Source organism: Thermobia domestica, chromosome 17 (genome assembly GCF_964235325.1).
Source record: "Thermobia domestica chromosome 17, izTheDome1.hap1.1, whole genome shotgun sequence".
In the NCBI taxonomy this organism is placed as follows: domain Eukaryota; kingdom Metazoa; phylum Arthropoda; class Insecta; order Zygentoma; family Lepismatidae; genus Thermobia; species Thermobia domestica.
The window spans coordinates 81,340,779-81,367,443 of NC_137470.1; the positions used below are offsets into that span (position 1 = coordinate 81,340,779).

At 35.9% G+C, this 26,665-nt stretch overlaps 1 protein-coding gene across 2 annotated transcripts in view; it reads left to right on the plus strand.

Annotated features, from left to right (window-relative positions):
* Positions 1–26,665, plus strand: part of LOC145673783 (adenylate cyclase type 2-like) — a 1,485,668-nt gene that overhangs the window by 827,385 nt on the left and 631,618 nt on the right. The window lies entirely within an intron of this gene.

The following is a 26,665-nucleotide window of genomic DNA, read 5'->3' on the forward strand; positions in this document are numbered from 1 at the left end:
TTAAGATAGCACATTGCTAGAGAGCTTACATTTGGTTTCAAGAGTCGAAGGTTTGATCTCAAGCCATATGAGTTCCTGGGCGACATTCAGAGAGACAGAGAGAGAGATTGAAATATGGAGACAGAGAGGAATGATTTATATACACAGATTTAGAACTGGGGGGAAATGATGGAACAGGATTTGAATTATGACGAAAATTGTGATTTTGTGAAACAGAAGAAGGGAAGGTTTCGAACTGTATGGATCATATTAGGCAGTTTTCGAATTAAGGTGGAGAACACTTTTTAGAGCATAACATGATTACGAATGGAGAGAAAGATCTTGAGAAGTGAGAAATTAAGAATTTAAAAATCTGCAGCTTCCCAGACGGGTTTCGAACAATGGACCTTGTAGTTATCGAACGATAACTTTATCCATTCTGCTACGGAGAACTCTATGTACTCATACACATACGTTTTCTTTAGCTACGCTCAAAGCTAACCCAATGGGATATTCCAAAAGTTGACTTGGTGGATGCGCCGTTCTGATAGGATATAAACCTCTTGTAACTTAGTTACAATATGCATAATGAACTACGTCCATTTAGACATCCCCCTCCCCTTTTCAGATGCAAACGGATATTTTCTCAGTCGTTTGTACATCGTTTGTACAGAAATGTGCAGGCGAAATTTTCGTTTGTACACAATTAGAGGCGCTGCGAGAACGAAAACAAACTGGGGGCTGTGTAAATGGTAGACCCCCCACCATGTCCAATTCAATCACAAATTGTCGCAATCGCTTGTACATCGTTTGTACAAAAATGTGCAGGCAAAAGTTTGGTTTCTACAGATTCAGGGGCGCAGCCAGAACGAAAACAAAGTGGGGCTCTCTAAGTAGTAGCCCCCCACCTTTTTAGATTCAATCGGAAATGGTCTCAATCGTTTGTACATCGTTTGTACAGAAACGTGCAGGCAAAATTTTCGTTTGTACACAATTTGGTGCGCCTCCAGAACGAAAACAAAGTGGGGGCTGTCTAATTGGTAGACCCCTCACCATGTCCAATCCAATCACAAATTGTCGCAATCGTTTGTACATCGTCTGTACAGAAATAAGCAGGCGAAATTTTCGTTTGTACACAATTGGGGGCGCCGCCAGAATAAAAACAAACTGGGGGCTGTCTAAATGGTAGCCCCCCACCTTTTCAGATTCAATCGGAAATGGTCTCAATCGTTTTTACATCGTTTTTGCAGAAATATCAAGGCACAATTTTTGTTTGTACACAATTAGGGGCGTCGTCATAACGAAAACAAAGTGGGGGCTGTCTAAATGGTAGCCCTCCGCCCTTTCAGATTCAATCGGAAATGGTCTCAATCGTTTGTACATCGTTTGTACAGAAATATGCATGCGGAGTTTTCATTTGTACACAATTAGTTTCGCCGCCAGAAAGAAAAGAATGTAGGGAGCTGTCTATATGGTAGCCCCCACCATGTCCAATTCAATCACAAATTGCAGCAATCATTTGTACATCGTTTGTACAGAAATGTGCAGGCAAAATTTTCGTTTGTACACATTCAGGGGCGCCACCAGAACAAAACTAAAGTAGGAGCTGTCTAAGTGGTAGACCCCCCACCATGTCCAATTCAATCACAAATTGTCGCAATCGCTTGTACATCGATTGTGCAGAAATGTGCATGCGAAATTTTCCTTTGTTCAAAATTAGGGCCGTCGCCAGAACGAACAAAATCTGGGGCTGCGAGAATGAAAACAAACTGGGGGCTGTGTAAATGGTAGACCCCCACCATGTCCAATACAATCACAAATTGTCGCAATCGCTTGTACATCGTTTGTACAAAAATGTGCAGGCAAAAGTTTGGTTTCTACAGATTCAGGGGCGCAGCCAGAACGAAAACAAAGTGGGGCTCTTTAAGTAGTAGCCCCCCACCCTCTCTGATTCAATCGGAAATGGTCTCAATTCTTTGTACATCGTATGTACAGAAATATGCAGCAAAATTTTCGTTTCTATACAATTGGGGGCGCCGCCAGAACGAAAAAAATGTGGGGGGTGTATAAATGGTAGCCCCCACTTAGCCACGGAGGAGCACCGAGCTTACCGATCTTAACGAGTTTCAACCGTCCGACTCAACCAACGTTTGAGTGCCTGTTCGTTCGTCTGCTCCATGACAACTTCTCATAAAAGACATTTCATTTTAATGAAACTAGTAAGTGCCATCTTTTAGCTTTGCGAAGTAACTATTGCTTCGAATTTGAATCTGTAAAATATAAGAGGTTAAAGTAACCAAATGATGCAAGTTTCCACTCATGTATACAAAACAATTTTGCAATATCAACTACGTGAATCTTGTCCCATAAAAAAGCCAAAACCCCTACACCGAAGAGCCCTCCGAGATTTGATCATTGTTCACACGAACTGAAATTGTCGTTTGAAGCCAAGACTTTAACATGAAGCCAATAATTTCTTTAAAATAGACGAAAATTCGAAAGTTATAAACATTTTCATATTTTTGCCTTTTCCATAAGCCGTAGCCCCCTATACCGAAGAGGCCCCCCTTCCCCCGAGATTTGATCAGTGTCCACTCGGACCGAAATTGTCATTTGGAACCAACACTTTAATAAAACATACTCTATGGCCTATGGAACACGGAGGTTCAATGACGCGTTCACAAAAGCTCTCCACTGACTTCTATCCTTAGCTAACTGCATCCAGTTTCTACTTTGTATTCCAATCTCTGCGAGATATCAACACTTTAATACAAAGCAAAACATTTCTTTAAAATAGACGAAAAATTCGAAAATTATTAACACGTTAATATTTTTGCTTTTTCTCATAAGGGGGCCGTATTAGCCTACACTGAAGAGCCCTACGAAATTTAATCATTGACCACTGGGACTGAAATTCTCATTTGAAACCAAAACTTTAATATGAAGCCAAAAATTAAATTTTTACATCAATTTAAACTGACTGGGTTCCGTTTCACCCCCACTATTGTTTAGTTTAGTTAAGTGGTAATTTGTGACAGCTTCACATCATCAAAAAAACCTTTCACTTCCCCGACCCCCCAGAAGTTCGTGCTGGATCCGCCACTGGAATCAATAGACACTTTTCCTATTCTTTTTGTCACCCTTGATTGTGTAGGGGCTCCCTCGTAGAAATAAAGAAGTGGTAATATTACAATCAAGGGGCGCTATATATTAGGTATTTCTTTAGTTACCTACCCCCTAACCGCACCGGGCCATCTCTGGTAGAATAAAAAATGTTACGTGATATTCCAATCATGAAAGGGGAGAGGATGCTGTAAATATATCTTATTCATTTCGTCTGCCCTGCTTATCAGAAATTACTTTCTGTTGGAAGGGTACTGAAATGAGAGGGGCAAAATAAAACGTCGTACCCCCTCCTACATGGTTGCTCAAACAATTACTAAAGAAAGCATTTTAAACTAAGATATTTAAGATTTAAACTAAGAAACTAAGATATCCTTACATTATGTAAGGATGGCATATTTATTATTATTATTATTAATATTATTATTATTATTATTATTACTATTATTATTATTATTTGAAAGTTTTTGGAGCATCGAAATTTGTGAGACGACCAATGGTATGTAGAGGTTTAAGATGGGTGGTCAGAGGGGAGGAAAAACCAGGATTTTTCTCTGTCTGACTCTCTACCGTAAAGATTATGTGCTGAAGGTAAGAAGCATCACCATTCTACAATAGGTTGCTTTCACGTAGAATATCAATTACTTGAGTTTTCCTCCTTCCGGCTACTTACTTTATGTAGTAAATTCAAAACAATTTCAATTCAATACAAATACATTGTAAACCTTTTCCGTAATTAAACATCTAAAGAAAATTAAACATTTAATAGGGAAATCTGTTATCAAAATATACAAACACGTAGATAGAGGACTATCTAGTGAGAAATGTTGTGAAACTTTATAAAATCCTCCAAATTAGAATTAATATTTACTGGGAAACATTCGTTATGCACCAGCGAGTATGTAGTGAGCAGTGAGCAGAGGCGAAATAATTACGAAACTGTTTGCAAACAAAAATAGGGACGCTAATGCAAGTGCGAGAAATTAATCATATTCACGGAGAAATTAAATGTCGACTAAAAGCAGGGAATTCGTGTTACTATTCAGTTCAAAATCTCTTATCGCCGCGAATTCTGTCGAGGAATTTGAAGCTTAAAATATACAAAACCATAATCATGCCTGTTGTTCTGTATGGTTGCGAAACATGGTCATTTACTCTGAGGGAAGAACATAGACTGAAAGTATTTGAGAACAAGATCCTGAGACAAATATTCGGACACAAGAGGAACTTGAATGGGGAATGGCGGAAACTTCATAACGAGGAACTACATAATTTATATGGTTTACCCAACATTGTTAGGGTCGTCAAGTCTAGGAGGCTTAGGTGGGCGGGTCATGTAGCTAGAATGGAATAAAGTAGAAACGCTTTCAAAGTTTTGACTGGAAGACCAATCGGAAAACGACCATTAGGAAGACCTAGGCGCAGATGGGAGGACAATATTAAAATGGATCTCGCAGAAATTGGAATACAAAGTAGAAACTGGATGCAGTTAGCTAAGGATAGAAGTCAGTAGAGAGCTTTTGTGAACGCGGCATTTAACTTCCGGGTTCCATAGGCCATATAGTTAGTTAATGCAAGTGCGACAACGACAGTTTTTCTTTTTATGGTATCGTCATAAGTTTAACACATATGTTACAATTTGATTCTTTCCCACATAAAAAATAAATAAAAGAACCATAGTGAAAAAAATGACAAAAGCACTTTCCTGGGGACCGAACACACTACCTTCAGCATACAGACTAGTTGCTTTAACTAACTGAGCTACTTGTTTTCTTACGTGAACTGAGCCTGTTCCGGTAAAGACGATTTTTCATTACTATCGTGCTACCAATTCGTCCTTTTCCATAGATAATTTCCACAATTTGCTCTATCTTTACGTTAATACTTGGCATATATTCATATATTTGGAGTTTGCAGATAATGCACGTAATAAGACATATTGGAAATATTTCGTTAAAAGTTTAGTTTGTAGATCTAATCCACATTTCTCTCAATGACAGAGATGTCGCTGCTTCGTGTTGAACTGCAGGATTCCCTCGCGTTCTTGAAAATTTCCCACTTTAGCAGAGTTGGTAATTCTCGAGATTTCTGTCGATTTAATGTTTTTTGCTTCTAATTTCTTTATTTTAAGCTAATATCTAACAGAAATATTAAAAACGGGTTTGTTATTAACCTGTCCTGCTGGGAAAACCTTCCGAAATTTCGAGCATATAAAGAACACGGAGATATTTTCAAAAAACTTCAAAATAAAGAGACGCGTCCTTTATTTTGCTCATAGTAGTACGTTACGGAGATACTTTCGGTCTTTTTTTAAATTTGAACTTGAATTCTCCGCACTATATTATTTTATCATGATAGAAATCAGTGTTTCATCGTTAATAAAACATTAGAATCGTAATTTTTTGCAATTTCTTATATACACCAGTGCTTCTTGACTCTTACTTATAAGAGAAGTATTAACGGTAGTGTCTTTAGCAGTTGTTTCGTGAGTTAAGAGTCCGCAGTTCGAGTCCCTCCGACAAAATTCAGAAAAAAATTACAATTTACAAATTGATATTTCTGATGTGTTATAACATGAGAAATAGCCAATTTATCTCGTTCTTACAAGTTAAGGTTGAAGCGACTTCCTTCAAAAGGGGAAATCAAACAACATGACGTCACAGTCTACACTCTCGATTCCTACTGTCTCAAAACTTCGCGTGTTTCGCAAACAACTCATGAATACAAAACGGTCATCCTTGAGGTCTAGTATGAGTCATAAGTTTGACTGAAACGACGTTGTGTAATTGTTTCTAAGTTCTTCTACTTTTAATAAAAATAATAATAATATTTCCGTTCGTCAATTTCAACACGTTCCATATATTAGTTCAACTAAAATTGGTAAATAAGAACTATTTTTGTATATATATATTTTTAAAATATCAATATAACGGAAACATAATCCAATGTCTTTTACCTAAAGAAAGAAGTTACTATGTATCGTGTGGAAGACAAATTCTACTTAGTTTCTGGTAAGGCATCCGAACGTTCGATTTTCATATTGTCCAGTAGCTGACACTTTCTTTTTCCTCCTCTTTTCCTTCGAGAGTATCTCGTATAAGGCAATTCAACCTTATACAGGGTCCAACAAATTTCTTTTAATTTTTCTTAACTTCAGTATGTTTATTTGTGTTGGAATAGGATGTAATATTGAGGTCTCAAATATTTAGTAATAATAATAATTATAATAATATTAATAATAATAATAATAATAATAATAATAATAATAATAATAATAATAATAATAATAATAATAATAATAATAATGGTATTAGAACTTTTAAAGTAACCCTAAAATATGGAAAAACTTACTTAAACGTAGGGATTTCGGAGAAATGGCTACGTACCTGCGAGATACACATCTGCAGCTACCCACATTTTGAAGAAAAGCTTTCCACTAACGTTTTATGTAGAAAGTGTTCTACTGTATGTTTTAAGAAAAATAATTGTAATAGAAATAATTGGATATTACTCAACAGTAAGGCATATAATATACTAAATTTTAAAATATTTAGAGATAAGTATAAAAGCTTTGCTAAGAAAAGTACCTACAGAGACAATAATTCAATGAGCTGTAAAACAAAAACAAAAGGTTATATGATTCAGTCTAAACAGCAATTGTTACTTAAAGAAAGGGGATACACTATTTCGAGAATCGTAAGAAAACCAGAAAAGTTTACGATACTCTTCGTCTCGTCTCGATTCTCATCCGCAAAGCGACATGATAATTTGAGTTACCTTTGTCCCGTCTCGAATGTACAATCTTAATTTTCATGTTTTTTTTTGTTTGTTTGTTTGTTTCAGAAGCAAGTTGAGAAATTTCTCTTCTCGTGGGCAACATTAATCAAAACCGAAATATTCTTGACAAATGTCACGTTTCTGCTTTTAACGGTATGACCGGAACAATAATTAGCTCCTAGCTTTTTATCTTCTACGAGATAATAATAAGTATTATTATTACTAATATTATCCCTGAAGATTTGATAGTTCAAGTATCGAAACATCTTATTATTCAAATATCTGAATATAATAAAAGGTGGGTCACCGTCGATCAATCGCCATCAAAAATTCTAAAGTAAAGAAAAACCGACGCGGATTCCAACCACGAACCTCCAGATTACAGGTGGAGCGCCTTGACCGATCAACCACGATAACTACACTGTAAATTATTCGTCTTTAGTCTTGTTAGGTTAGGTTTCTTTGCCTCCGCTTGCAAAGTTGTATGTTATATTTCTTCGTTTCAAAATGCCATTCGTATTTCTTTCATGAGATATAAGTGAATAATCTCCGACAAAGTTTATATTAATAACTTGAGTTGTTCTTAAACCTTTGGTTCACAAGCTTGTTTCTTCTCCACACGAAACTACAGATATGACAAATTTCATTCGCATACTTTGCACTTGCTTTCAATTCAGTCATCATTAACTGGAAAAAAAAATCCATCACGATTCATGCATTTTGTAACAAAACACGTCAAGAAATGAGTTAAATGAAGGATGGAAGAGTTGATATCAAAGTTGAGTACTGTAAGCTCATGAAAAGCATGTAATGACTCTCGTATTTGAAAATAATGTCAGCTACTTTTAATTCACTAACTGGTATTAGATTTTTTTCAAGCATGAAGATCTGGAATGCATAAACTCAGTGTAGCTAAAAGAAAAATGCATCAGAAATGGACGAGATTCGAAGGTGGGACCACCAGTAGAAGAATCCCGTTTACTAACCCCTCATCTAACAAGCCAACACCTTTTATAAGTTATAAATTTTCATGCAAATTATACCATTATACGTTTGTGCAATCAACGATTTGATCTTTTTCTCTTCAAAAACGTAACATGAATACGACAATTAGTTTCGTTTTCCATTAGGGCTTTGAAAGACATGATTTGTGTTTGAGTATAGTATCTTTTGTATTTTTTAAAAGACAGTTCTGTGAAATACAACTCAATTCACATAGCAGTAAAACAAAAACCTGGTACTGCCTTAGAAAATATTCCTAAAAGGGCGAAACTGTATCATACATCCGCCCTAACTAAAGGGATTGTGGTGAGGGAGGCCTAAAGCCAAAACGGGCCCACTGAAGTTTCGTGTTTCCACTTTGGAGGTTTTATATAATTTCACACTTTTTTCTCAAAGTCTAAAAAGCAACTACTTTAGCCTTAGATAAAACAGAAGTTGTGAGGGAGCTATAGACTGTGAAGTCTACTCAAAAGATTTATCACGTCCTTGCAGCAAAAACTTTAAGTTTTCGAACAGTAATGAAGAACAAGATTGATTGAAAGTTTAAGTTATTTAAATAGAATGAAATAACTAAAGATCTATAACTCTCATTGATAGTAGTTTTCCGTATTTGTTTAGACGCCTATTCTTTTATAAATTTACCTATGGTGCATGGAGTCCCAGGTTCGATCCCCGCTCGCGCCGAATGAAATTAATTATCGACAAACACCGTGTGCATGAGTTTTCTCGGGTTTCTCAAGTTTCCTCCCGCTTTTCATTCCACCATTTCATTAATTTCTAAGCATCAATGTCTCCATTATCGTAATCGGTATAATCGTGGGACGTGAAATTTAAACATTTCATTTCATTTTTCTTGCATAACTGTATCTCAATTTTCCTGTGACGAGAGCAACATCTAAGCAAGCATTCACTGAATTAAACCACTAAAACTTATATTCATAGCACAATTGTGCGTATGAATTTGAGCAATTTGGCAGTTTTCAACATGGAAAGCAAAAAAAGACAATACATTGATATGGAAAACGTAGTTAACGAATTCGTCTCCGGAAAAGATCACCTGTACAGTTATTTTTCAAATGGTAAATTGTAATAATACCTACATTGGTTGAAATTTCTCCATAGTTGGAGGGCGAGACACTGAAACCACCCCTATCAAGAGGTGAAGATGACATGTAACAGAAGTCAAATACGAACGATATTAGTGTCGAATTCATGTGCAAAGATGAATACTGACAATGTGGATGCTGCGTAAGTTCAAATTAAGCCTTGGTTGGCATGGAGTTGACAATGGAAGAGTGACAGGCAAAAGGAATCGAAAATATTATATATTTGCGTCGAATGCATAGTTTTCGGGATCACTGACATAAAGGGTGATATTTCCGATGTGGATATGTCCAAGGTTGACCTTATTGGCATGAGGTCATAGGGGGATCCAGTGAGATCTTCAGAACAGTTCCTTTATATTGCCTTTCAATACACTGAGAGTGAAAAGTGATAATGCACAAATACTGATATCACATTCGGAATTATCGCAGATATAACTTCTGGGGAAACATTACTAAGTGCTCGCACTCTAAAATTTTCACTGCTTAGCAGGGGCGAAGACAAGGCTTTTTGAGGGCATGTTTTACTAAAATGTCTATCATCATCTCTAAAATTAGATACAATTTACAGAAAAGTAGTGAATTATTTGGGCAGGAACTCTGGATTGCCAAGGCCTGCATTCTGTGTATCTCGCTGTTGTGAATTATTATAAGCTTCTCTTCAAATGTAAGACGTAAAATGTGAATAAGAAGAGTTGAGTTGATTTTGAGTTTAACGTCCCGTTCAGCAGCGAGGCTATATGAGACGTGGACCTACTGATTAACGTGGAATCCGAACCACATGAGCTCCCGCCGGGAATCGAACCCGGGTCTCCCACGCCAAAGGCGCGTACGCTAACCACTTAGCCACGAAGGAGCTCATGTGAATAAGAAGAGTATAACATAGAATACAATATAAATAGAAAATATGTCATTATAAGTAAGAAATACAGTAGAAAATAATTATAAAACATAATGTTGAAGGACAACGTTTTTTTTTTTTTAACAATCATACTTGAATGTAAAATATACGTTTGAAACAATTTTCCATTTATGCAAGGCTTAAAACAAGTGAGAAGTGCCATCTGGTAGCCACTATTCATCTCTTCAAACCAGAAAATTATGAATTTGACACCAATATTTTTCGTATTCTATTACCTTTTTACTTGTAACCCCTTTCCCTCCCTGGAATGTTTTCAGTGTCTTAGCCCCCACAGTAAATTGTTGAGATGGTGATTTATACCCGTAGTAAATTCGTTTGAAATTCCTCTAAGAGTCAATGTTGAACTGTACTTTTTTTTTCTGAGTCAAACTTTCTAAATATATATACATTCTTGGACCATACACATAGGAGTAACTTATATTAACCATTCACCTAACAGACAATGACGCACAGGGTTTGGCACTATTTTATGAGATGTTTCTATCAAATGTAACCTAATTAACACAATAGTAACAAATTTTACTGCCCTAAAAAGTGTTCTGCACAAGAAGAGGTTCAATATGCACATTGTAACTAAGTTACAAGAGGTTTATATCCTATCAGAAGGGCGCATCCACCAAGTCAACTTTTGGAATATCCCATTAAATTAGCTTTGAACGTAGCTAAAGGAAACGTATGTGAATGAATACAGAGTTCTCCGTAGCAGAATGAATAGTTACGGTTCGATAAGTACAAAGGACCATGGTTCGAAACTCGTCTCGGGAGCTGCAGATTTTTTAAATTCTTAATTCTTCAGTTCTCAAGATCTTTCTCTCCATTCGTAATCATCTGATGCTGTAAAAGGTGTTTTCCACCTTAATTCGCAAACTGCCTAATTTGATCCATACAGTTCGAAACCTTCCCTTCTTCTGTTTCACAAAATCACAATTTTCGTCATAATACGAATGTTGTTTTATCATTTTCCCCAGTTCTAAATCTGTGTATATAAATCATTCCTCTCTGTCTCCATATTTCAATCTCTCTCTCTGTCTCTCTCAATGTTGCGCAGGAACTCATATGGCTTGAGATGAAACCTTCGACTCCTGAAACCAAATGTAAGCTCTCTAGCAATGTGCTACCGTAACTCTATAGGTTTGTTGCAAAAAGCAATGTCATTTTAGATTTTATTCGGTTTTGGGGGGGAGAGTCTCCGCCGACAAAAAAATTTCACTTTTTTATTAGTGTATTACTATACATCTGATCAAACAATATGTATTTGTGAAGCTCAATGGAGGGAAAATTACACCCTTCTGTCCTGCCCAAATGACGCTCGTGGAACATTTGTTTGCAATTACTGAAAAGAAATGAAATGAATCATTGAATAACACTCATTTCTGTCAGTAGATATTCTCGAGCTCTGTGGGTGCATTACAGACTTTAGGAAGCACAAAACTTACTGCCGTTATTGACAATTTCCATAGATTTCTTAGGGAGTATCTTACTAGGTTGCAGTCTTTAAATAAGAGAAAGAATGAAACTAAAGGTATTAATGTTGCTATGGGAAGATTGTGTGCCTTTTTTAAATTTAGGCTCTTAAAAGATATTTCAGAACAAACGAATGAAAAAGACTGTTTTAGAGCTATAACATTGAAAATCTTTTTCCTTTTTCTTTTTTCGTCTGAATAGAAAAAGTGTACTACGTCACACGCAATGCTTTAGACAAGGAGAGGTGGAGGGAGGGAGGAGTTGGAGTTGGATCGTACTAGAAGCAACTAATCGATTCAGGCATGTATTTCTGGAAAACGGGACAAGAGTTTGTTATTAATTTGGACTTAGAATTTGTGTAACAATTTGTATGCCGCGAACTGCACAGTGTATGCAAAAAGATTCATGATGTGTTGAGACCTTTCAATTGATTTTATCAAGGAGATGGATCGGTATCTAACGAAATATAACGAACAAACATTGTTTTCTTTAAACTTACATTGAACATTCACTGAAGAAATCAATGAGGAAGAAAAGGCGTATTCAAACCACGTCGGTTCAATAAAAAATCACGGACTCCACAGATTTAAGCAAAGCAACCTTGAGGTCTTAATTGTTTCATTAGAAGCCTAAGGATGAGTTGACAACTTCGACATAAAGTATTATTCCATGCACAGAAAATAAAGCACAATATAACTCTTAGTTTGCGGAAAGAGGCAAAGTCTTCTGTTAGAGATGATTTTAAGAACTTGCAAATAGTCAGGAGAAAGCTAAAACAAAAATTATTTTACACTGTTTACATGTGTACTGTGTAGAAGCCCGTGCTTCTACTCCTCACATCTATTCAACAAATGCAGATGTTTTTATTCTGTTATTGTGGTGGTTACAGTTTCTTCCAGAAGGTAGTGTATTTGTGACCTGAATTGGAGCTAATAGGAGGTTAATAGAACTTATCGTGTTTACGCTTGCCTAGATCCCAAGTAAGTTAAGGCATTAGTAGGACTTCGTTCTCTATCTGGGCGTGACTCAGCAGATTGCTTCAAGAACAGGGGAAACCAATCTTTCTAGAAAGTTTTCGAATCTTCCACAGAAAAATTTCTAGAGGTATTTCATAGATTAAACTGACCAGAAAGTTTTACATATGAAGATGAAAAATTGATAGAAAGGTACATTTGTCGCGAATATTTACAAGGAAAACGATTCTCAGATATTGGTAAGCTCCGATGGTGGCTGTTTACCGAAAAACATGTTCAACGTGAAAATTTGCCGCCAACAAAGCCAGTTTTACACCAACACATTTTAAATACTCACTACCAAGTGGTGGAGTGACGATAGACTAATCTTCGACAACCGGATCTCCCTGACCATCTACGTTTAGATAGAAAAGAAGGGGAAATGAGTATTTTCCTATCACGAGTCGTGTACCATGCTCTCCAGAAGCTATTTTAAAATTCATTGCGTTGCGATTGTGTGAAAGGACGATGTGCTTTCAATTATGTAAATTACAAATGTCATGTTCAAATACTTAGATGTACAGAAATAAGCAAATGTGGAGCAGAGGAAGAGCATTGTGACAACTGTGAAAAAGATGATCATATTCGACTGTCGGATTCAGATAATGACTCATAAGTCGAATTTCTGTTATTAAGTTCCTCTAAACAATTCTGTCATAACTAAAAGAGTTTTTTTTGTGTGTATTTGAAGTATTTTACTATTTGTTTCGCTTTTACAACCCAGCATGTTTACTAATTTCTATTTTTGTTTAATTGGATGTGAATCTTTTTTAACAATAATAAGCAAGTGGTTCACTACAATACGAGAATGAATTACCTTATAATCGGAAACTTTTGTTTAATTTGTAAGTATTTATCGGCTTAATGATTTGTTAACATTTTATACCTCACGCCATTTTCATTGTAGATATTTGACTGCTGAAGTTAGAAAAAAACAATTTTACCTCAATTTTGATGTTTTTCTTAATTTTTGAAGTAATGAAACCTTTTATTTGGCAAATATCTATGCTAAAGGCACATGCAGCAACCAAAAGAAATAAAATGAGCCACATCCAATGAAAATCGGTTGAGAACTTTAGCCTGTGTAGCGTTCTAAAAACATCGATGTCGGTGTTAACGGCCATCTTAGAAGTATGACGTCATAGACCGGCTCAGCTACACTTTAAGACAAAACACCCGGTAGTACACGATCCTACAGCGCATTACCTATCCAGCTGGTGCACCTACCTATTTGACTGATAATAGTCATAAAACAAGACATTACCTATCCATCGCCACCAATCATATAATGGCTTCATTCAAAGTCCCACGGAATTACATATGGTCCTATACTACTAGGGATAGAATGCCTTCCTTCTTGAGATTCAATTCTAAGGGTACATTTGTAAACCAATTTGGAAGAATAGTTTATGGTTTATATTTGGAGGCACATACTGAGCCAACCAAACGCCAACGTACTACTATCGCCTAAGTCTGGAGCAGCAGTAGAAACAACATTATTTTGAGCCAAAGTAAATATTTCGAAATCATAACTGAAACCTGAAATTCCACTCAGAGCAAATACATTATAAGCCCATTTTTTAGGTTTCTTAATGTTATATTTTTTTATCGATGATCTATACTTTATGGAAATGATTTGCTCATCCACTACCAAGAATTCTTCTTTGGAAACATTTCTCAGACGTTCTCGTATGTGTTCAAGAAAAAGTCTAATCTTATGAAGTATACCAAGGGCAAGTTCTCCTGCAGGAATAAAAGCTGAATTGGCATTAAAGTGAATAAATCGTTTGATCTCTTCAAACCGATCAAAACTCGTCACCTGATTTAACGCATCATGACCAAACCTTCCGTTCCAGTAATGCGTAATAGCTGCGAGTTGAATAATTGACATGTAAAAAGGGAACCGGTCAAAACCCCCACAGCCAAAACCCCCACACTCAAGAAATGTCAAAACGCCCACACAAACGGTCATAACCCCCACACATATGGACAAATCTCCCAAACGCACGAACGGTCAAAACCCCCACAGCCAAAACCCCCACACTCAAGAAATGTCAAAACGCCCACACGATCGGTCATAACCCCCGCACAAATGGACAAATCTCCCAAATACACGAACATGGGGAGAAGGATAGCAGCGGTTGTATTCAAAACTGAAAGAAGCGAGCTGGACCACGTTATGAAAACATGCATGATGAAGGGGACTCTACTTCGGAATCGTGCGACTCGCAGACGCCTGTTGAAATGCTGTTAAGAAAAGAGTTCCTTAATTCGCTGGTATCCTTTTTCCGATACCGGTACGTGACCTCTGTTAATCACATTTACTTCGGTCACGCCTTGCGAAGGAAAAAAATCTGTGTAGTTTAATTCAATTCATTTGTTAACTACACATATTGATAGAGATTAAATAACATTTATCCACGCCACGGCTTACGAATTCCGGTAGAATATGGTATTTCATTGCTGCTACGTCAAGCGCTCACTGTCAGTTTCCCATCAAATCATTATGGCACTTGCAATTCATTATCACGGGGAAGAAAACTTTGAGAATAGAAGCGGCCGAGCATGAGATCCATCTTCCTAAATTACTTCGTGCCTTTACTCAGAATCAGATATTTGGCTGTATTGCCTGAAAACAATTATGAAAGCAAAAATTAAAATTGCGATAAAATTTCGATGGGAGAGGTAGGTTAAGCCCGGATCCCTTCTTAAATACGCCACTGACGTGTAAATAAAAACATCCTTGCACTAGGAACTAGAAGTAATAATAATAATAATAATAATAATAATAATACTAATAAGTATTATTATTATTATTATTATTATTATTATTATTATTATTATTATTATTATTATTATTATTATTATTATTATTATTATTAAAGATTTGTGAAATGACTATTTACGTATCCTCTATACACACACATAATTTGTATCATTTTCATGGGAATACCTGAACTGAAGCTTTTTAAGTGCTCTCAAATAGATAAAGTTCACTCGATCCAATGAGAGCACTGTTTTTTCTGTTCGCGAGTGGATTGAATCCGATTTAGAATATGTAAGCCCTGAGAGTTGTCATTTGCGAATACTAGAGGTTACCAACCTTTTAATGAGTTGAGTTGATTTTGAATTTAACGTCCCGTTCACCAGCGAGACTATATGAGCAGAGTTGGCGTGGGTCAATGAAAACTTGATCCACGACCCCCCACCCACCGTGACCCACTGACCCACCACCCGCCATGACCCACTCTGACCACGACCCACTGACCCACCACCCACCGTGACCCACTCTGACCCACCAGCCACCATGACCCACCACCCACCGTGACCCACTCTGACCCACCACCCACTGTGACCCACCATGACCCACCACCACGGTGACCCACGGTGACCCACTCTGACCCACCACCCACCATGAAGCACTCTCATCCACTTTGACCTACTCTGACTCACCAAAATCCATCGTCAGCAACTCTGAACACGATCCACGGCCTCTTCTAAACTGACTAAAGAGTTTACACTTGTAATAAAACAAGACTGTGAAATTGTCACTAATCGGAGTTTGAATTTCTAGTCAATCGCTCAAGCACCACTCTGTTACAATAACAGTGGATCAGACCTTTACAATGTAAAATGGTAAAGTGTTTGTCAGTGAGGAAATTGAAACAGTTCGAGGTGGGGGGAAATTAGTGTGTGCCTAAAATATACTTGTACTAAGAGAGTATTCTTTCAAGTGTTAATTTCTGAACGCATTCCACAAGAAACTTCTATTCGCAGGAAAATACCCCTGTACAATATGGAAAAGGTTATCGTTTCTCAGTTCACAGTATTTTTGTCACAAAAGATCTGAAAAATCAGTTGTTCATAGGGTATAAAGGTGCTCGGGTACCCTCTGTAAGAGCATCTCCATAAAGTATGCTCATAATTGTAATTTGTGTAATCACTAAAACACCATGTTAAATTTAAGTTACAAATATGCATAATTGCAATTATTATCAATATTTATTCAAAGTAGTTTACCTAAAGCAAAGAAGAGACTTACTAAAAATGGTACAAAGTTGAATAACACAAATAAGCCATTAGTAATACAAGTATACATTTTCCAATATACAAGTATATAATTTTCCACCGCGTGGTAAATCATCCGCAGCGGAATGATGTTCATCCTTCAGCCAAGAAATAACTAGCTCGTCTACTTTGAGCTTGTATAGCGGTGGGCCTTTAACATTGATGAGCAACAAGCTAGACAATGTTTGAGCACTTAGTGTATTTCTAATATTAGTCATCTGTAAATTCATAAGGGGAAATTTCCGTTCGCACTCTGTCGTGGAAATTGATAATATTTCTACCCGATTTCTGCAACTTCTCATCGACAATCTACTTGTTAGACTTAAGTCTGATAACGATTTTTCTTGGTTAGGTTTGAAATACTCAGCAAGAAGTATCATCTCTCTATCACCATACAACATCTTTTCCATATCGACCATGTCAGTTGGTAATGTCGACCCATGTAGAACAGAAACTTCATCTACCACGCCTTTGATAGGAAATCTTGTGAATAAATTATTAAAGCCTGATAAACTAATGATTTGTTATTTGTTTATAAATTTAACTTTTGTAATTACGCATGAAGGTTTGATATCATTACCAAGTTCCCTCCCCCGTCTAGAAAGCGAAAGGGAACGAGGTTCCTGGAAAGTGTTCAGAGTTGAATGGGAATTTCCCTCCTTCTTCAACTTCAATTACCACACTGCTGTTTGCCATGTGCCAAATTACGATGAATTTCAATTAAATTATCATAGTATAATTATTTCCTTGTTGAATTATCAACACTTTTCAGTGGAAAAAAGGATGAAATTTCAAAGTTCCAAATCAAAGTAAGTAGAACAACGTAAAGGGAGGAAAAGTGTAAAATTTTCCATACAATTATTCGTACAATCCAAACTTCAAATTTCCGTGTAATTAAGCTTACAGTACAAATTTTATGCCTATTTTTCTCACAACTTTATGGGTTGAGTTCCCTGTGCTGTAAGCGCTCCAAATAATAAACATAAGCTTCAGGAATTATTATAGCAGAAAGCAATGGATATATGAAGCCAAGCACTGTATTTTTTGTTTCTAATTTTTTTCTTAAATAACATCGATCGTTTTCGATCATTTTTACAAACCAACTCACTACCAATTTTCCATATATAGAAAGTCCCCCCCCCACATAAAGGAGAATTTAAAAAAATGCTAGGACACACACTGTTTATTTTCAATAAAGAGTTAATACACTGAATTTCATCTCCGTAAGTTTAACGGCTTGCGAGATACTCATTTTTTTTTCTCGCGAAAATTCGGATCCTCACTACCTCCTTAGGATAGTATGCATTATAATAAAAGCAATATAACATCCCAATTGGATTAAGGCCTAACTATATACCAAAATTAATTTCATTTGGCTTTGCAATTTTACCGTGATGATCAGGCACACATAGTTACATTCAATTTTTTTATATAATAATTTATATATTACAGTGATTCAAAAATGTATTTTTCCAAGTAGTTAGCTCTAAAAACTCACAGGTCTCGAAAGCCAAGTAGTAGTGTAAGTCCTATTGCTATTATTACTATTAAAAATATCAATATCCAAAAGTGCCTGAAGTTCTTTTTCCACTTGGTTAGATATACTCACCTCAGGTAAGTAGACAGAAACAAGTGGAAAAGAAAGGGAAATTAAGGTCTTGAAAGTAAAACGGAGACAAATTTACCAGTCCTCAGAAGATACTGTCTACAATGCAGTGAGCAGAGAGGGTCGGTAGATCATACTGAGTCGGTGGGTCGCAGTGGGTCACAGTGGGTGGTGGGTCGCAGTGGGTCATGGTGGGTGGTGGGTCACAGTGGGTCATGGTGGGTGGTGGGTCACAGTGGGTCATGATGGGTGGTGGGTCGCAGTGGGTCACGGTGGGTGGTGGGTCACAGTGGGTCACATGCTGTTGACCCACGACCCACTGACCCACCCAGAAAACTTGACCCACTACCCATTGACCCACCGACCCACTGACCCACTCCATCTCTGTATATGAGACGTGGACCTACTGATTAACGTGGTATCTTAACCACTTGAGCTCTCCCGGGAATCGAACCTGGGTCTCCCACGCCAAAGACGCGTATTCTACCCGATTAGCCACGAACGAGCTCTCCCAATGTTTTAAATATTATTCTTACGCCTGTCTTCTTAGACCCTGCAACCTCCATGCCCTACCCTCTCTTTGTTTCGGCAACATACGTGCTTATCGTGTGTTACTCTTTTTGAGATTATAGTATTCAATAGTTATTTCTCAAACCTATAATAATAATAATAATAATAATAATAATAATAATAATAATAATAATAATAATAATAATAATAATTCTAGCAGCAAATTTCCGACGTGATTTGGGTAGTGTGTTGGGAGATTTGCATTTGGGAAGAGATATGGAACTGAATCCCGCGGCAGGCTTCCATATTGAGTCATACCGAGTGAATATTGGACTGGTAGGCCAACTTAAATTTATAGGCGCTGGCAGAAGACTTTCACAAACTCCATCTTCCACTCTTCTTAATTGTCGCACTCTTACTTACAGTTTGGTTTCCAACTATAAATATAAATGTAGGTTTGCGAATCATGCTAATCATAAAGCACTTATGGTTTGCTGTCTGTTTATCATTTTGTGGCTTCTACTATATGTTCGTGCGCTGTTTGTCTATGGGGGATGAGCTTAACTTTCTGTCTCACGCAATTGGAATCTAGTTTCTGTAATAGAAAATTTTATGTTTGCTAAAGGGTATAGTGCAGAAAACTTAAGATATATTTTATTAGCGGTCCCTCTAAAGTGAGAAGCTACATTGCGTTTGGGTCAGTATCAACAAAATAATTTGCGCAGGATGAAACTGGGCGGATCATATAGTTGTAAAAGTGCTGATCACGAATATGGCCCTTATTTTTAGTGACGTCACAAGAAAGACACTTTTATGGGGAGGAAATGAAAAATCACGATAAATTATGGTGTCCACAAAACACATTTCCAGCAACGGAAATCGAACTTATATTGCATTTTCAAACTCTGTGATTAAAAATATGAACTTAATTTTTCAGTGATGTCATTACAAAGTCATTTTTGGGAATCAAAGTGAAAATTTATGATAACTAATAGGGTTTTAAAGCTCTCCTGTGTACAAATAACTCTTGGGGAGAATAAAAATAAGCCGATTTTATAGATTCGGCGACATTGATTACGACCCTGACCTTTATTTTTCAGTGGTGTTTAGAAAACTATCTTCGAGGGGCAAAGAAATAAATTATTGTAATTTCCATTGTTTTAGAAATTCCTGTCTACAAGACATTTTGGGGTGGATGAAACTGGACAGATGTTATACTTTTGAAGGTACTGATCACAAATCTGTTGTCTATTATCATAGTATTGCAAGCGATGATGATATTTAATGAGAAAAGCAAAAAGGCTAATTCTCACCGTAAAAGATACGTAGTAGAAGAAAACTCTACTACATATCTTTTGCAGTGAGTATCTATTAGCCTGTTTTCTTAACTGATCTTTATTTTTTATTAACGTCACTAGAAAGTCACTTTTGAAGGAGGGGAAGTGAAAAATTAGTATAAATTATAACGTCGATAAAACAATTTTCCGGCAACTGAAAACCAATGTATCTTACATTTTCGAGTGCTCTGATTACAAATTAGGAAGTTGGTTTTCTCTGCAGTGTCTAAAAAGTGACCTTTTCTGGGGTAATCATAAATGTTACGATAATTAACATTGTTTTAGAACTCTTTGGCTACTAAAAATTTGGAGAGATTGAAACAATGCTGATCTTATAGATGCAAAGGTGCTTATTAAGAATCTAAACTTCGTTCCTCAGTGGCGTGATTAGAAAGTCACTTTTTAAAGAGGCAAAGTGATTAATTATGGTAATTTTCATTGTTTGTGAGCACTCTTGTCTACAAACCATTTGACTGAAACGGGACAGGTCTTATAGTTTTAATGGCGATTATCACGAATCACGAGATTAATTTTTGAGGAGTTACATTGAAACTGAAACCAAGCTGGTCGTACAGATTTAAAAAGGCTGAATACGAATCTGAAATTTAGTTTTCAGTGGCGTGACTATAAAGTCACTTTTCAGGGTTACCCACTCTGATCCACGACCTACTGTATTCCACCCTGACACATCATTCTCTGCTATAAACCATTGACCAAAGATAAGATTGACACTTTTTTTCTACATCAGTTATAGTTCAGTAGAAGTATACATCGTTAAATGAACGGCATTTATTCCGAAGTTGGGCGTCTGCTTTCGCCAAGTTTTTTCGCTGTTATCTCCTTTCCACATTTTCTGCAATTTATTATTAGGTTCATTAATCTGTGCTCTTCTCAAACTTTTAAAAGATTTTGCTCGTTATCAACGTATTGCTTCACAAATGTTAAAACTGTTACTTCATTGCCCTTGTGCATTCGCCATGTTGATAACATAAATGCTCGTTATTTTCCCACAATGCAGCTGTTCTGTTACCTTGCACTAAGTAGTTCCCTCCGCTCGCCGTATTGTCCCATGTTGATAACCGCTTATATATAATAAATAAACAGATTTTTCGAGACCCTTATATATTATCAAGCACACAAATGATTAAATTATCCATATCTTTCCTGTAAATTTCAAAAATTTTCATGGAAACGGACACCCAACTTTGGAACTTAACCCAAATGAACTGTTAACAAACATAATACAGTATAAGTATAGTGAGCTCCTGTACGTGTAGACATTACAACTGAAAGCTAAATACCTAGAGAAATGAAATTAGAACAAAAATAATCCAGTAAGTCACAACACTTTAAATACATTTTAAACGGCACTGTTTCTGAGATAGGTACATCATTTTCCATATGAATTACATGAATTTCTAAGCGTTAACCAAATAAACTCACTTTAACTCAAATCAATGTAAACAAATACTTTTCAGGAGTTCTGGATACAAGTGATGAGCACAAGAGTCTAGGTCTTGCAGTTTGTGCAAGAGTCTTGTATGCAATACCAAGACCAAGACCAGGATACCCGATGCAAGACCAAGACCAAGATCAAAGGGTGCAAGACCAAGACTCTTGCGCAAGAGTCTTGCACAAGTACCGGTACTACTTGATTTGTTTTATACAGCATGAAAAGGAAGAGGAAAATAATTACATATTTCACTTGAATTTCTTGGCTTCAGTAAAACTGCCGCTGGAGTGAATGTGTTCCCAGTAGCTATGCAATCCATGAGAGTCGATTTGTACTTGTAGCATATAGCTATAGCATATCGTTTTCTGAATCGGTTGTTCGCGTTTTCTGTAGTTATTACTCATTTTCAAGCCAGACAGGTGTCGTTCTAATCAAAGCTTCTTGTACACAAAGAAATGTATGATTGGTGCTCAATTATATAAAGTTTCTTATATAAAGCAAGAAATGACGCCGACCATTTTACTGGAAAAAATATAGCGTATCAAAACTAGCATCAGCCAAGATTTCCCATAGCGAAATAATTTTTGAAATCGGTTTAATAATTTGTGAAAATTACTGATGCATAATGAATCAATAAATGGCGGTCCCACCCCTCAGGGCGTATTTTCCGAAAAAAAATATAGCATATCATTATTTGCATTAAACAAGCTTTCCAGCAACAAATGAATTTTTGAAATCGGTTTAACAGTTTCAGAAAATTTCAAATATATTATGAATAAAAGATGGTGCCCCAATGTCGGAGGGCTCTTTCTCCGGGATAATATATAGCGTACCATCACTGACATTAAACAAGCTTTCCAACACTGAAAGAATTTTTGAGATCATTGAATAGTTTTAGAAAATTTCACGTATATAATGAATCAAAAGTGATAGCCCTGGCTCCTTATATTCCACTTCTCGAGATAAAATATAGCGTATCATCTTTGGCATCATATAAACTTTCAAACAGCGGAAGAATTTTTAAATTTATTCAGTAGCGTAAAAAATGATATCCACAGCGCCCGAGCACCCATTTTCCGGAATAAAATATAGCGTATCATTACTGGCATTAGATAAGACTTTCAACAGATAAAGCATTTTTGAAATCGGTACAGTAGTTTCTGAAAAATTCTTACACGTTGAAATAAAAATGACGCCCCTAGCGCCCACGGGATCATTTTCCGGGACAAAATATAGCGTATTATCACTGACATTAAATAAGCTTTCCAACAGCACAGGATTTTGGAAATTGGTAATATAGTTATAGAAATTTATTATATATAATGAAGCAAGAAATGACGCCCCTAGCAACCGAAGGTCCATTTTCAGTGAAAAAATATAGCGTATCATAACTAGCATCAGACAAGATTTTTACACAGCGAAATAATTTTTCAAATCGGTTGATTAGTTTTAGGAAGTTTCTTATATATAATGAAGTTAGAAATGACGTCCCAGCACCATAAGGCCCATTTTCCAGAATAAAATGTAGCGTATCATAACTAGCTTTAAACAAGCTTTCCAACAGCGACAGGACTTTGGAAATGAATCGGTAGTATAGTTATAAAAAAAACATTCTTTTATATAATGAAACAAGAAATGGCGCCCCTAGCAGCTGAATGTCTATTCTTCGGGATATATTATAGCACATTATCACTGGCATTAGACATGATTTCCCAAAGCGAAAGAATTTTTGAAATCGATTATGTAGTTTCAAAAAGTGTCATGTCTATATATTAGATCCAAAATGACATTCCGGCTCCCGAGGATCCATTTCCCGGAATAATATAACGTATCATCACTGGCCTCAGATATGCTTTCCAACAGCGAAAGAAAATTTTTGAAATCGGTTCTGAAAACAGTTTCTGAAAATTCCTTATACATAATGAAATAAAAACGACATCTCCGGCGTGCATGTGCTCATTTTGCTGGATAAGATATAGCGTATTATCACTGACATTAAATAAGCTTTCCTACAGCGAAAGAAATTTTAAAATCGGTTGAGGAGTTTTAGAAAGTTTGTTATATAAAATGAAGCTGGAAATGACGTCCCTAGTGCCCGATGTTTCATTTTCCGGGATTGAATATAACGTATCATCACTGAATTTGATAAGGTTTCCAACTGCGAAAGAATTTTTGAAATCGGTTCAGTAGTATCTGAAAATTGCTTATATATAATGAATGGAGAAATGATATCCCCGGCGTACAAGGGCTGACTTTCCAAGTTAAAGTATAATATAACATTAAATATTATCCATGTTAATTAATATAATATAACCAGTGATGAAAGATCCGCAGAGTAGATTCTGAGAATTTGTGATTTAAAAATTAAACACGCAAGTTTACAGTTTTAAAGTGTCATCACAAAGTTGATCACGTCACTTTCGATGTCCGAGCCAGCGCGGAATCCTGTGCCTTTCATTAGCATCGATTCTTCATGGTATAACGTCAAGTGTAACATGTATCAACCAGCTACTTGCTGTGGAATGAAGTCACACACACGGTTTAAGACAGATAGATAGAGAGAGAGAGAGAGAGAGAGAATCATAGATCATGTGCGCCCTGGCAGGCTTTTAATTGGCTCTCGCTGTTCGTTACCATAAAACGATTAAAAAACCACTTAGCCATTTCACGCACCCTAGAAAGACTACCCACAGTCGTGCCGGTTGCTACAATACCGCTACATAGGTTCGCTGTCTGCGATATACGTATTCGATCGAAACGCCACACGCGTTGTGTACCTGAACTAAACATTTATACGTTTTCCATGTTACGTATGTTATATATATAAATTCTCCATGATAACCATTCTCCATGATATATAAATTTTCCATGATAACCATTATTACTAATATTATTTTTTTTATACTTCCAATGTTGGATATTGTTTTAAAAAGGAATTGTTTAGTTATATGGTTTTTGTCCTTCATTTTGAAACAAGATAAAGGACAATTTTTCACTTTTAACTTATCTGTTTTGACTGTGATTTTCTATATTTAAGATAATATGCAGTTTCTTTTAACAGACATCTTTTATCAATGTCTGTTCTTATATGATTATTGATTTAGGATTGACCCGGGAAGGCTTACGCTTCTTGCTCGTCACTCTAGAAATTAGATCCTACTCTCTCCTTCTTTTAACAGGTAATGTCTCTTTGGACAGGTATCAAGGTAATACTTTATTTCTTTGGCTGAGAAGACTCTCAGTTCATTGAACGAGTAAGCTGGGCGCAGTCCTATATAAAAAAAATGCCCGAGTACACAACGAATAGAGGCTAGTTAAATCATGTCGCTTTGAATGATTCATCTGGTTGATGTATTTCCACAAATAGATATCAGCTACAACCAGGGCCAGTTGTTTCACCTGAGTTACATTGAATGTGGTTTATCAGAAATCAGTCAGCTAATTCCTGATTGCTACATACGAAATCTCTTAGAAATAACGTGACCCGGACATTCATGCCTTATTTCTTTTGGTGCAAAAAAAAAAAAAAATGCATTAAATATCGTTAGTGTCAAACCAATCATCGTCCTTTTTCTCAGGAAAATACATGTTCTTAGTTGCTAGTTTTAGTTAGTTGCTAGATTTTAATTATTAGTTTTCTGTAGAAAACGCCTCAAACTTGTTGGTGACGTCACACATCATGAGGGTGGCCAACATGCTCGTTCTAGTATTTCAAAGAAAGTTTTGATCACGTGATTTTCGCACTGCTCTCACATCTTGTGTTTCACACATATACAAACGTGTGTGAAATGGTAGAGTTTGGTTTAGAGAAAGGACCACGTGATTTTTTTTTTTTTTTTTTAGTATAGCATAATTGCCAAACAAAATTTCTTGCAGAATTTCTGTTTAAAGAAAATACGTATGGAAATCGATGTGGAAAGTATTTTTCACAACTGTTGCCAACTATAAAAGGTAAGGTTTTTCTTAGAAAAAAAGTTTTTTTTTTATTTTTTGTAGTGAAAAGGCCACATTTAAGTTTTTAGTTACTATTTTCATCCCGTTCAGCTCAAAACTCGAAATTCACAATACAAATAAATTTTATTACATTATGTACAAAAACCCTAAATTACAAAAATATTTTATTCAATTTTTTATAGTTTCAACTTCAAGCCTAGAAGCACAAAATAATGTTCTAAGAAAACATGCAAACTTTGTTTATTTGTTAGTTTATAATATAGTTGATTAACTTCAAATACCCATTATAAACACACTGTTGCTAAAGTAAGAATGATATTGTAAAAATTAGTTTTTCTTGTAATTCTATATGTAAGAAAATCACCCTATTTTTCCATACAGTTTACAGTTAACAACACTTAAAAATAAGAAGTATTATCGGATTTCTGTTCTTAGCACATCTATTAGGCAATTAGATATAAGTTATTTGTAATTCCAAAACATTTTATATGTAAATTTCATTGTAGGCAAAACCCACTTTTATTTTGCTAAAGATAGATAGATAGATATTGAAAATATACTATACCACTATTTACTATCTATGCTTATCCCTATACGTAAAGTTGACATCAAACAAATTTTATTTCTTTATTATTTTAAATAGAATTTCCTTGATTTGCTTTCTTTGAAGTATCATGTTTAACGTATACACCTTCATCGAATAATGGTTCATAAGACATTAATATTCAACACAATGATTCGTACTAATAATGACTTGTCATTGTATTTTTTTTTTCATGAAACTAACCTCCCATCTATTTACATACATTTTTCTTGAAAGCTATTCTTCAGTTCCGTATGGGAATGAACAAACCTATCTACTAAAGTAAATATTTCAGTTTGTATTGTTACTGTAAACCGATACACAGTATCCTAGACACTATCTTGAAAGGAGAAAGAATGATATAAAGCATAGATTAGTTGTTATTTTTTAGCTTGAACATGATGATGTCAGCATAGAACAACGATTTGCTACACATTCTCTTAATAGTGGATCTAGTTTGTTTCATGTCTTTTTTTATGTATATATATTAGACTATTACAGTGAAACCTGTCTATGTTGGCCACCATCGGTTCCATCGAAAAGTGGCCAACTTACAGAAAATAAGTGTGATTTGTGTATTTTTAGAATAGGATTTATAGTATTACTTGATTGTAAAATTTTAATAAGCAGTGGCACGACAGCTACTTATAAATAATGTATATAGAGTAATCATAAAAATATACAGTACTAGAAAATATTACTATAGTATGTTTAATATATGTGCATACCTTTCTCTTCCTGAAAACTAGTCTGGTACATTGGATTATTCGG